General features: G+C 41.5%; 1 non-coding gene across 1 annotated transcript; it reads right to left on the reverse strand.

The window, feature by feature from the left end:
- Nucleotides 1-8,216: 8,216 nt before the first annotated feature.
- LOC118665639 lies at nucleotides 8,217-8,323 on the reverse strand. Its single transcript, XR_004970716.1, has one exon. It is a non-coding gene; the product is annotated as a U6 spliceosomal RNA (small nuclear RNA).
- Between the last annotated feature and the right edge of the window lie 1,548 nt (nucleotides 8,324-9,871).

A 9,871-nucleotide genomic window follows, 5' to 3' on the forward strand; every position in this document is an offset into this window, starting at 1 on the left:
TTGTCTGTGTCCATGGATAATACATATATGCATATAAATTCTTTCGTTAATCTTTTCCCAACCTCCCCACCTTTCCCCTGCTGGAGGGTTTACTTCTGATTGAAGAAGACACTCCTCTAGTTTGAGATCAGGAAAAATTGGCCCATTGGTCCATGCTGTTTTCTTATTGCTTCACTTTTATTTAAAAATCCCTAAAGTAATTAGCTTCATAGGATATTGCTAGCTTCCTTCCCCCCCCCCCCACCCCATCCCCGCAACTTCTCCACATATCCAAGAATATTTTAAACACAAGACAGTCTTATTTTGATGTCATATTAAGTTTAATATGTAACACTGGTAACATCTTTCATAACATGTCTGGTTCTTCCTTTTTTTCAGGCCTTTCACATAGACTCCTCCTCTTGCTGGAGTTGCCATTCTTCCATTTATTATCCCCATGGCTAGCTGCTCATGTCATTTTACAAACCTCAGTTTAGATGATACCTACCATCCCAACATTGTTCTCAATCTTGATACTCATTCATCCATTCATTCTTTATTTAACACATTTATGGGCATGTCACCTGCTATATGCCAGGCACCCTTACTGCTAAGTGTTAGAGTACAATGGTAAGCAAAAGCAAAAAAGATTCTTGCCCCTCTGGAACTTACAGTGAGGAGAGAGAAGACCTTAAGCAAGTGATTACACAAGAAAATGTAAATTTGCAACTGTAAAGGTACCATGAGGAGCAGGTGCCCCATGCTATTAGAAAAAATTAGACTCTAATCTAGTCAGATTGGATAGACAGAACTTTCCAGAAGAGGTGAGACCAGAATCTTGTTTTTCAACTTCATGGGCTAAATTATATTCCCCCACAATTCATATGTTTAAGCTCTACTACCTCTGAATGTGACTGTATTTGGTGATAAGGTCTTTAAAGAGGTGATTAAGGTAAAATGAGATCATATGGGTGGGCCCTAATCCTTCATGACCAGTGTCCTTATAAGAAGAGGACATAGACGATATACTGAGAGATGGCCATGTGAGGACATAGTGAGAAGGTCAATAACAGTGGCCTCAAAGAACTAAACCTGATGACACCTTGATTTTGGACTTTTATCCTCCAGAATTGTGAGAAAATAAATTTTTGTTGCATTATTTACCCAGTCTCTGATATTTTATTATGGCAGCCCCAGATAACAAATACAGTGGCACGTAGAAGTTTTTATTTTATTTATTTGTTGTTTGACTAAACATCAGTTTCCCCACTGGCTCAGGGGAATTAAATCTATCTTCTTCACTGTTGTATTTCAGCATACGGCACAGTGCTGACCATAATATTTGCTCAATCAATATTTGTTGCATGTTGACAAAAAGCACTATGTATGTATCTCACCTATTGTCATTGAGAATTTCTGGTTGACACTGAGCTTTAAATGTCCACTTCTTCCTTCCTTCTCGGGCACGTGAAGATTGCATTCTGCCTGAGAAATGTGGGGGTAATTACTTCACTTGGTTATGCTGCCTCAATTTCCTGAAACTCAAAGAAAAGTACTCACTTCACACTTTTCCTTGGAGAAGAAACATCTGGATAAATCTCCATTAGGGTGGGTTATTCATTCCTTTTCCAGTTTTTGCACAGCACATTCTAAATTTTCTGATTCATCAAATTCTCTGATTCATCTACCTTTCTGATAAATCTCAATGAAAGTGCTGTCTCATCACTTCTGCAAGCTCCATCCCCAGTTAGTGCTGCTGTCTGCTCTACTTGTTCCATTCCCTAGGAGGCCACGGGCCAGATAAGTGTCTCCAGCTGTCACATTGCTTTCAGCTTGGGGTTTTGCTTACAGTTTGCACGAAGAATGAAACATTTCTTTTTCCCTGGAGAATATCACATTTCCCCCTTTTTCCTTGTGGATATCTTGAAATGGTTAATATTTTGGGTCCTTAAATGTGCCACTTATTAGGAGTGTGAATTTAGTAAGTGTATGTAATCTCTTTAAGCTTATGTTTCCTTCTCTTCAAAAGGAGGTAATAATTTTATGAATTAAAAGAGATGTTGCACCTAGCAAACTCTTAATACATTTAACAAATGGTGATGATGATTATGACATTTTTGTCATGGAACATTTCAAACATCTCCATACTATATAAATAGAGAGAGTATAATAAAGCACCAGGTACCCATCACTCAGATGTTTAGTCTTGGTCTACATACACCTTCATGTGATGATGTATTTACAGTGGAAAGAGGATTGTTTTCAGTCTTCTTTAGAAACCCTTTTATCCTACAATGAATCTGAAAGAAACTCTTGCTATGGTTCTCCAATAACATTTGGATTTGAGATTTCTGTGTCTTATTTACTTTACTCTTGCACTTGAAATATAAAGACAATAAAACATTCATTGAGGTAAATTGGAGGAAAGAGGTTGGAATCTAATTTAGTAAGAACTTGATAGCTATTTAAAGACTATTGTAGTTTTATTATTTTTAAAGCCTTATAGTAACTTAAACTGTCAAGAAGCCAGTGTCTTATGGGATCCAGTTTGATGACTATTAGAAAGATATTCAAAGAAATACTTTGTTTGTAAGTATATGCTTGTAAAAAGCTTATTTTTCTTAAATGAAGAGGTTAAATATTTTCCTTGGAATTTATATTGTAAGGAAATGTTGCCATCTCAAGTTGTCAGAAGTATAGAGGTGATAAAATAGTCTCTCATTCACCTAACAGTTATACAAACAGTTATAATAATTGCTATCATCTATGGAGTATCTACCATGTGTTGGGGCTTGATATAATCTTATTTCCTTTAAATATTCCCAACAGTTCCCTCAAGGAATTAACCTGATTTTAGAAATGGGGTAAATCAAACTCAGAGAGATTAAGTAATTTGCCCGTTTGTAGAGCTAAGAGGAAGAAGTGGAATTTGAATGAGTTCTCACTAACTTCAAAGCCCATGTTCTTTCCTCTATGTTTTGCTTCAACCCAATAGTACAGGAAAACTCACGTGTAGCTCTCATCAAATGCAGTTAGAGGTCTGGGAGAGGTAAGTGTGAAGCATTATGGGACCCTAGGGAAAGGCAGAGCAACATACTACTAACTGAGCCAGAGGGAAGGCTGATGAACCTGGAAGGATGATTTAAAAAAACAGTCTTTTCAGTGAAAAGTGGGTGTTTTTGTGAGTCCAGAGGTGCTTTAGAAAAGAAACGTGTAGAGTGGATAGGGTAGCAGTCTGGGCATCGTGAGCTAACATGTCTCTGAGCTCTGTCCCACATTCATGTATCAAGTGCTTTAATTTTATCAAGTCTATAAACTTCAGATACCTTATGTGTAAAATCAAAATAACAACAGTTCCTACCTCATAGGTATTACAAAGATTAAGTTAAAGGAGAAGATGTATATAAAGCATTTAGCATACCGCCTGGTACATTTTGCTTATTACTTCTCACTTAAAAACATTTTTAGCTTTTTAAAAAGTCGATTGTTGACCAAATGATTTCTTTAAGGAGTAGTCACTATTTTAAAACAGATCTGTGCTTCTGTCTGTTTCATTCCATCTCCTTTAAAATGCCTTGTTTTCCTATGCAAACTTTTTTTTTTTGGTGGGGGCGGGGGGTGGGGGTAGTGAGAGTCTCAATGAGCATCTTATCTCTCTTTATTCTAGAACTTATTCTAGAACCCTCTCACCCCAAACCATTCTTGGCATGCTTTTGTGGTTCAGCCTTGGCCCCCGTCGGACATGCTGTTTGGCATTCCTCCTCTGTGGTTGTGCACTCCTGTTTCCATCACAGTCTCCCTGTTACTAAAGGTGGGAGTCAGACAACCTCAAGGCCATACCAGGAGGGAGGAGCAGCTTCAAGCTTTCTCTGAGGACTTGCTTAATGTGTTATTCCCTTTCTTGCCTATTTTTTTTCAACCCCTCTCTATTCTCCATAGCTCATCAACATAATCCATTTGTTTTAAAACATTGTCCCTTGACCCCTAATGAAATCTCACTTTAACACCAGATATGAAAAACACAGAGAATTTGTGTTTTGATAGGAGAAGATGGTGGATGGTCCCAAGCCTTGCCCATCTTGGGATCCCCAACTCTGTTTCTCTTGGAACTGCTAGGGGTCAGAGGAGTGGTTCTCAAAAGGTGGTCTGTAAACAATAGTTCCCACCTCATAGGTATGACAGCATCAGCATCATCTGGGAAGTGGTTAGGGAAGCAAAACCTCCTCTCTAACCCAGAGTCTACTGAATCAGGATCTCTGGGAATGGGGACGAGCGGCCCGGGTGTGAATAAGCCCTCAGAGAAGCCTCCGGCATGCGAGAGTTTGTGAAGCACTGCGCGAGTTCAGCTCGTTCCAGGCATAGTTATGACCTCAGAGCGCGGAGGAAGGGCCCTGGCTCCTCAGGAGGAGCTATTTTCATTAGGGTTACTGTGCCACCGGTGTGTCACCCGGTGCTATTAAACCACAGGGCTAGATTGGGCTAATTGGCCGGCAGTGGAAACACTGGCCAAACAGAGCCGCAGGGGCAGGGGCAGGGGCAGGGGCAGGCACAGCGCTGCAGGGGCCGGGCTGCACACTCAGCACCGACACGTGGGAGCAGAAGCAGATGGTCCTGTGCTCAGAGCCGCGGCCACCGCCTCCAGAGGTGACTTCGGCGACTCGGAGCCTCAGCAGGTGAAGAACGCGCTTGTATGCTGAAAGGGAAGCCAGCGTCCCTGTATCTAATTTTCCTGGTAGCCTTTCTGACTGGCCGTGAACTTCTTTGTGTAATAGTTTGATATAAATGTCATCACCGGTGGGGCCTCCTTAGATGTCAGTATAGAGTCAAAAGTGACGAGCATTGAGTTTGAGTTTCAAGCTCTCCCCGGGGATGAGCAATTTCAGGAGACCGCGATGGGCGTGCAAAGTGTGTACGTTCCTTGCCTGGGAGGAAAGATGGGCCTGGGCTCATGTGTATACCCACAGTGGCTTCCTCACTCCAGTGGATCTGCACTCTTGGAAGGTATAGCTCTGCTGTAGCAGTGGGTCCAAGGAGGAAAGAAAGAAAGACATTCAGTTGCTACGAGACTCAGTAAAGCCATAGGACTAAAAGCACCTGCTGCAGCAGTCTGAGCCCAGCAAGCTAACTTTCGTGGGGGAAGTTGCAGACAGCAAATTCATAGCCAACATACATCCGTTAGGGCAGTGGTTCCCAACCTTGGCTGCACATTAGAATCACCTGGGAATCTTTTTAAAATCCTGATTTCTGGGCCTCATCCTCCGGAAATTCTGTTTCTTTGTTACTAATGTTGTGTCCCCATCCCATAACAAAGAAACAGAATTTCCGGAGGAGGAGGCCCAGAAATCAGGATTTTAAAAAGATTCCCAGGTGATTCTAATGTGCAGCCAAGGTTGAGAACCACTGTGTTATGGTGTCTTTTGTTTGGGACCCTGGATCTGGGTATGCACCATGGTCTGACTGATGACCGTATGGAGCTAGCTGAAGCTTTCATGGAGACCCTTTACCAGGTGTATTATCAGTTTACGATGGGGCTGAGCCCAGAAACTGTGTTCTTCAATATGACCCCCCAGTGCTAGCCATAAGGACCCGGAGATCCGGCCTGAAGTTAACTTCCATCTGCTATGGACTGTTCTCTCTCTATTGGTTCCGTGGGGACAAGAAATGCCAGAATCAGAGATGGGAGGGAGATGCTGCAAGTGGTTCAAGTACACCAGCATCAATTCAGGTGTCTCTTCTTCAGTCCATAACATTCAGAATCCAATCCCAAGAGACAAGATGGAAAGTTCTTTTTTTTTTCTGAGAGAAACTCTAAGTACACATGTCTTCTCTTTTCTGGTGACACGGACTTCCTCAATCTTGACAAATATGTGTTTAACACAGAGGGTCATCCCCTGCCCATCTGGACTTCAGCTTCAAAGGCTCAGAACAACACTACATGAGACTTTTCGGACTGAGCATTGCGAAGAGTAGAATTTTTATTTTTGAGGATCATAGATTGGCAAGGCAATTGCTGATGAATAAAATTAGCCATCCTCTGACTTTTAGCCATGGGATGTGCAGGCCAGGTGGCTCTTGTGAGTCAGATGATTTTCAACTTTGGACTGAAGATGGCGCGTCCAACGGGACAGCTGGGATCCAGGACACCTTGGAAGGCCAGACACGAGCGGGTTTTTCAGGGTAGGTGCTCCTTGGTTTTGGATTTATCTTCGTGCATTTCTTTATCAGCGGTTCTCAACCTGTGGGTCGTGACCCCTCTGGCGTGACCCACAGAGGTCGCCTAAGACCATCCTGCATATCAGATATTTACATTACCATTTATAACAGTAGCAACATTACAGTTATGAAGTAGCAACGAAAATAATTTTATGGTTGGGTCACAACATGAGGAACTGTATTTAAAGGGCCAGAAGGTTGAGAATCACTGCTTTGGATGGTAATTCAGGTTGGCCTTGGGGTTTGTTTCTGTGTCTGTGCTTTCTAAATCAGTGTCCCTGTGAGGAAGGAAAAAAGCCAGCAAATTATTGATTTACAGGGGAAAAAAACAAAGAAAAATCTACCAATAACAAAATCCTGCCAAATCGCCTGATTTGTGTTTTCAGCTAGCTCCTTTGGGGGGAAGCTGCACTGATTTTGGGAGAATGGAGAGGCTTACGTGAGTACAGAGCTGTGGGACCCTGGCAATGGAGGCTAACAGGGAAGGCAGAGACAGACTAAATATGCCCTGTGAAGGACATGGCTCTTGCTGAACTTGGTCAGCTTGTTATTGAAAAAGATATTAAGGGGAAAAATAATTGCTTGCAATTCCGGTGACACTTGCCAGTGTCATTGTTACCATTAATTGAGTCACCATACTGTGCCCAATAAAGTTTTAACAGAGCGAAGCATGGCAAATTTGTAGACCCAGCAGGTTGTTTATTGGGGCTGCACAGCCTGGCTTCTGCGATGAGCATGGAATGATGGACTATCAGCTTTACATTTACCCTCCAGCTGGGCTCTCTCAGCTGTTTGGAAGAGCCAAGCCAGGTGACTGACTATAGACAATAAGTAAAAGGATCAACCTAAAATCCCATGCAGATGAATAGTGAAAAAATGTTTAATAATGATTTTTTTTTTTGGTTACAGAGGTACTGTTTAGAACAGTAGAGAGGCACTGTAGGATAATCAATAAGGGCTCAGATTCTGGAGTTGGTAAGACCTGGTGTGGTAGTCTGAATTACTGTTTTGAAAATATTCTCTCCCCATTGCCCTATAGGGTGGCATACTTGCCTTCTATACTGATGTTGAGTTTAGCCATGTGACCTGCTTTGAGATGTTAGCAGATGTGATGGGAACAGAGGCTTGAAATGTGCAAGCAAGCGGTTTGATTCTCTATCCCATTGTGCGTTGTTTGTCAATCACAGGAAGGACAAGGCCCTGGTAAGAGCTGTCCTTTCAGCCTGAGATCCAGAAATACAGTGGGGCCTTGACTTACGACTTTAATTCGTTCTGAGACCGAGCTCGTTAAGGAGCTCATTAACTCAAATTACTCTATCAACTCAATGCAAAAAAATCGGCGGAGAGACAGCTGGTATCTCAAAAAACTCATTAGTCGGGACACTCGTAAGTCAAAGCCCCACTGCTAGTAAATGGAGCATACCTCCAGTTTGCAGCTGAAGCAAAGCCACCCAGATGAGGGGAGTTTATCAGATAATTCAGGTGTTGACTTGCAGGTGTTGACCTGCAGATTCTCGAGCATGACATAAATACTGTTTTCACTGAGTATGGGACTAGTTTGTTACGTAGCTGGGATAGACATTGGGGTACAAATATTCCTTCTGCTATGGTCTAGTTATATAATTCTGGCGACATATCCCTCTCTTTAGGCCTTAATTGCGTTACTGGCAAAATGGGCAGTATAATAACTACCACACAGATAAGCACTAAATGAAATAATACATATAAGTGGGTTTCATTATACCTTGTCTTTAATAAACAGTAGCTATAGTTTAGAGCTCTAAGCATAATAATAATGGTAGGTACAATATATTGAGCACTTATTATTCTGTGCTTGGAGTCAATGAAGATGTTTTGCCTATTTGATTGATATATTGATTGATATTCCTTACAACTTCAATTTATAGTTATGGGCCACTGGAAGGTGTTGGTCTTATTTTGAGTGGAATAGAAAGCCATTGGAGGGTTTGGAACAGAGAAGTGAGTTGATGTAATTTATGTTTTGGTTTTTTTTTTTTTTTATAAAAAATATGGAACGCTTCATGAATTTGCGTGTCATCCTTGCGCAGGGGCCATGCTAATCTTCTCTGTATCGTTCCAATTTTAGTATATGTGCTGCCGAAGCGAGCACTGTAATTTATGTTTTTAAAGGGCCTTTTTGGTTGCTGTCTTGAGAATGGATGCTGAAGAGCTAAGGGCAGAACCAGGGAGATAAACTGAAGACAGTTATGATAATCCAGGTGAGAGATGAAGGGGCTTTGTCTGGGGATATTGTGGTGGTGATAGTGGTAGGAAGTGGTTTGATTCTCTATATATTTTAAATGCAATGCTAGAAGAATTTGCTGACTGGTTATATTTATCATTAAGAGAGAAGTGATAAAGATGTCTTAAGCTTTTGGAATGAGCACCTTGAAGAATGGGGTTAGCACTCGTTAAACAGGGAAGACTATGGAAGGCATGTGCTTGTTGGAGGAAGACAAGAAGCTTAGTTTTAGACATGTTTAGCCTATAGACATCAGCAGGTAGATGGCAATCGGGGAGTGGAAGAGTCTAGGCTCAAGTTCAGTGGGGAAGTCTGAGCTAGATATAAAAATTTTGGAGGCATCTAAAACTGATAACTTATGAAAACCTAAGATCTTTTGCGCATATGTGCATAGCCCATGGTCACAAACAATAGTGTGGTGAAGGCCTGGGGTGAGGTGGGGGCAGGGTGGATGGCGGGGTGGGGGGGGGGATGGAAGAGGGGAAATAGGGGACATCTGTAATACTGCCAACAATAAAAAATAAATAAAAATAATAAAAAATAAAAATAAACTTAAGACACCCCCCTCCCCCATGAAATTTGGTGACATCATCCAAAGAATGAGTATATGTATAGAAGATATATGAGGCTTGGAGCACTGCAAATTAGAGAGGTAAGGTAGATGAGGAAGTCAGCACAGGTGTAGCTTTTTATCTGCATTGTATACCTATTTTAAAAAAAACAGTTATTCATATATATGCAAGATGAATATATTATTCAGTTTACAAATTCTTTGTGCATCTATGGATTAGTAAAACTTTTATAGTAACTATAGGCACATAGTAGACACTAAATAAATATAGTTAAATGAAGAGCAAATAAAAGAACTTATGAGTCACTTTATCATCTTTCCCACACTAAGACCCACTAAGTTGGTCTGCATATGATTTTGGGGGTGTTTATTGCCCGTTTGTGCACTGGAGTGCACCCCAAACTTCATGAGGATGATACTGTCCCCAGCATGTGCAATTCCTTATCCCGCCCCTCTGTGGACATGGGTAATCTGTTCAGGTAGATCTGTGCATCAAGAGCCTACTTAGAACTAGTTATATTACCACTTTGGGCAAATGCTGAGACAAATCATTCAAGCCATAAATAGAGAAGGAAGATTTTGCAGGGGGTGCCTTTGCTGAGAGCCCTGTAGCCTGCCCAAGGCAAGGCAAATAGGCCAAAGATCAGATTCACTCCTGACCTCTGAGAAATGGCTTTCAATCTGTCAGTCCAGTAGGAGAGGCAACAACTCTGAATACCTCCCCAGTGCCTTTCCATCGGGAATGCACAATTGCCCATGCTGATTGCCTTTCTTCTGAGTAATGTCCTCTTGGTGTTGAAATTCATTTTGGATTCCAGATGCCTCATCTTATAGATTTCAATTTA

The sequence above is a fragment of the Myotis myotis genome, unplaced genomic scaffold (genome assembly GCF_014108235.1).
Source record: "Myotis myotis isolate mMyoMyo1 unplaced genomic scaffold, mMyoMyo1.p scaffold_m19_p_10, whole genome shotgun sequence".
In the NCBI taxonomy this organism is placed as follows: Eukaryota; Metazoa; Chordata; class Mammalia; order Chiroptera; family Vespertilionidae; genus Myotis; species Myotis myotis.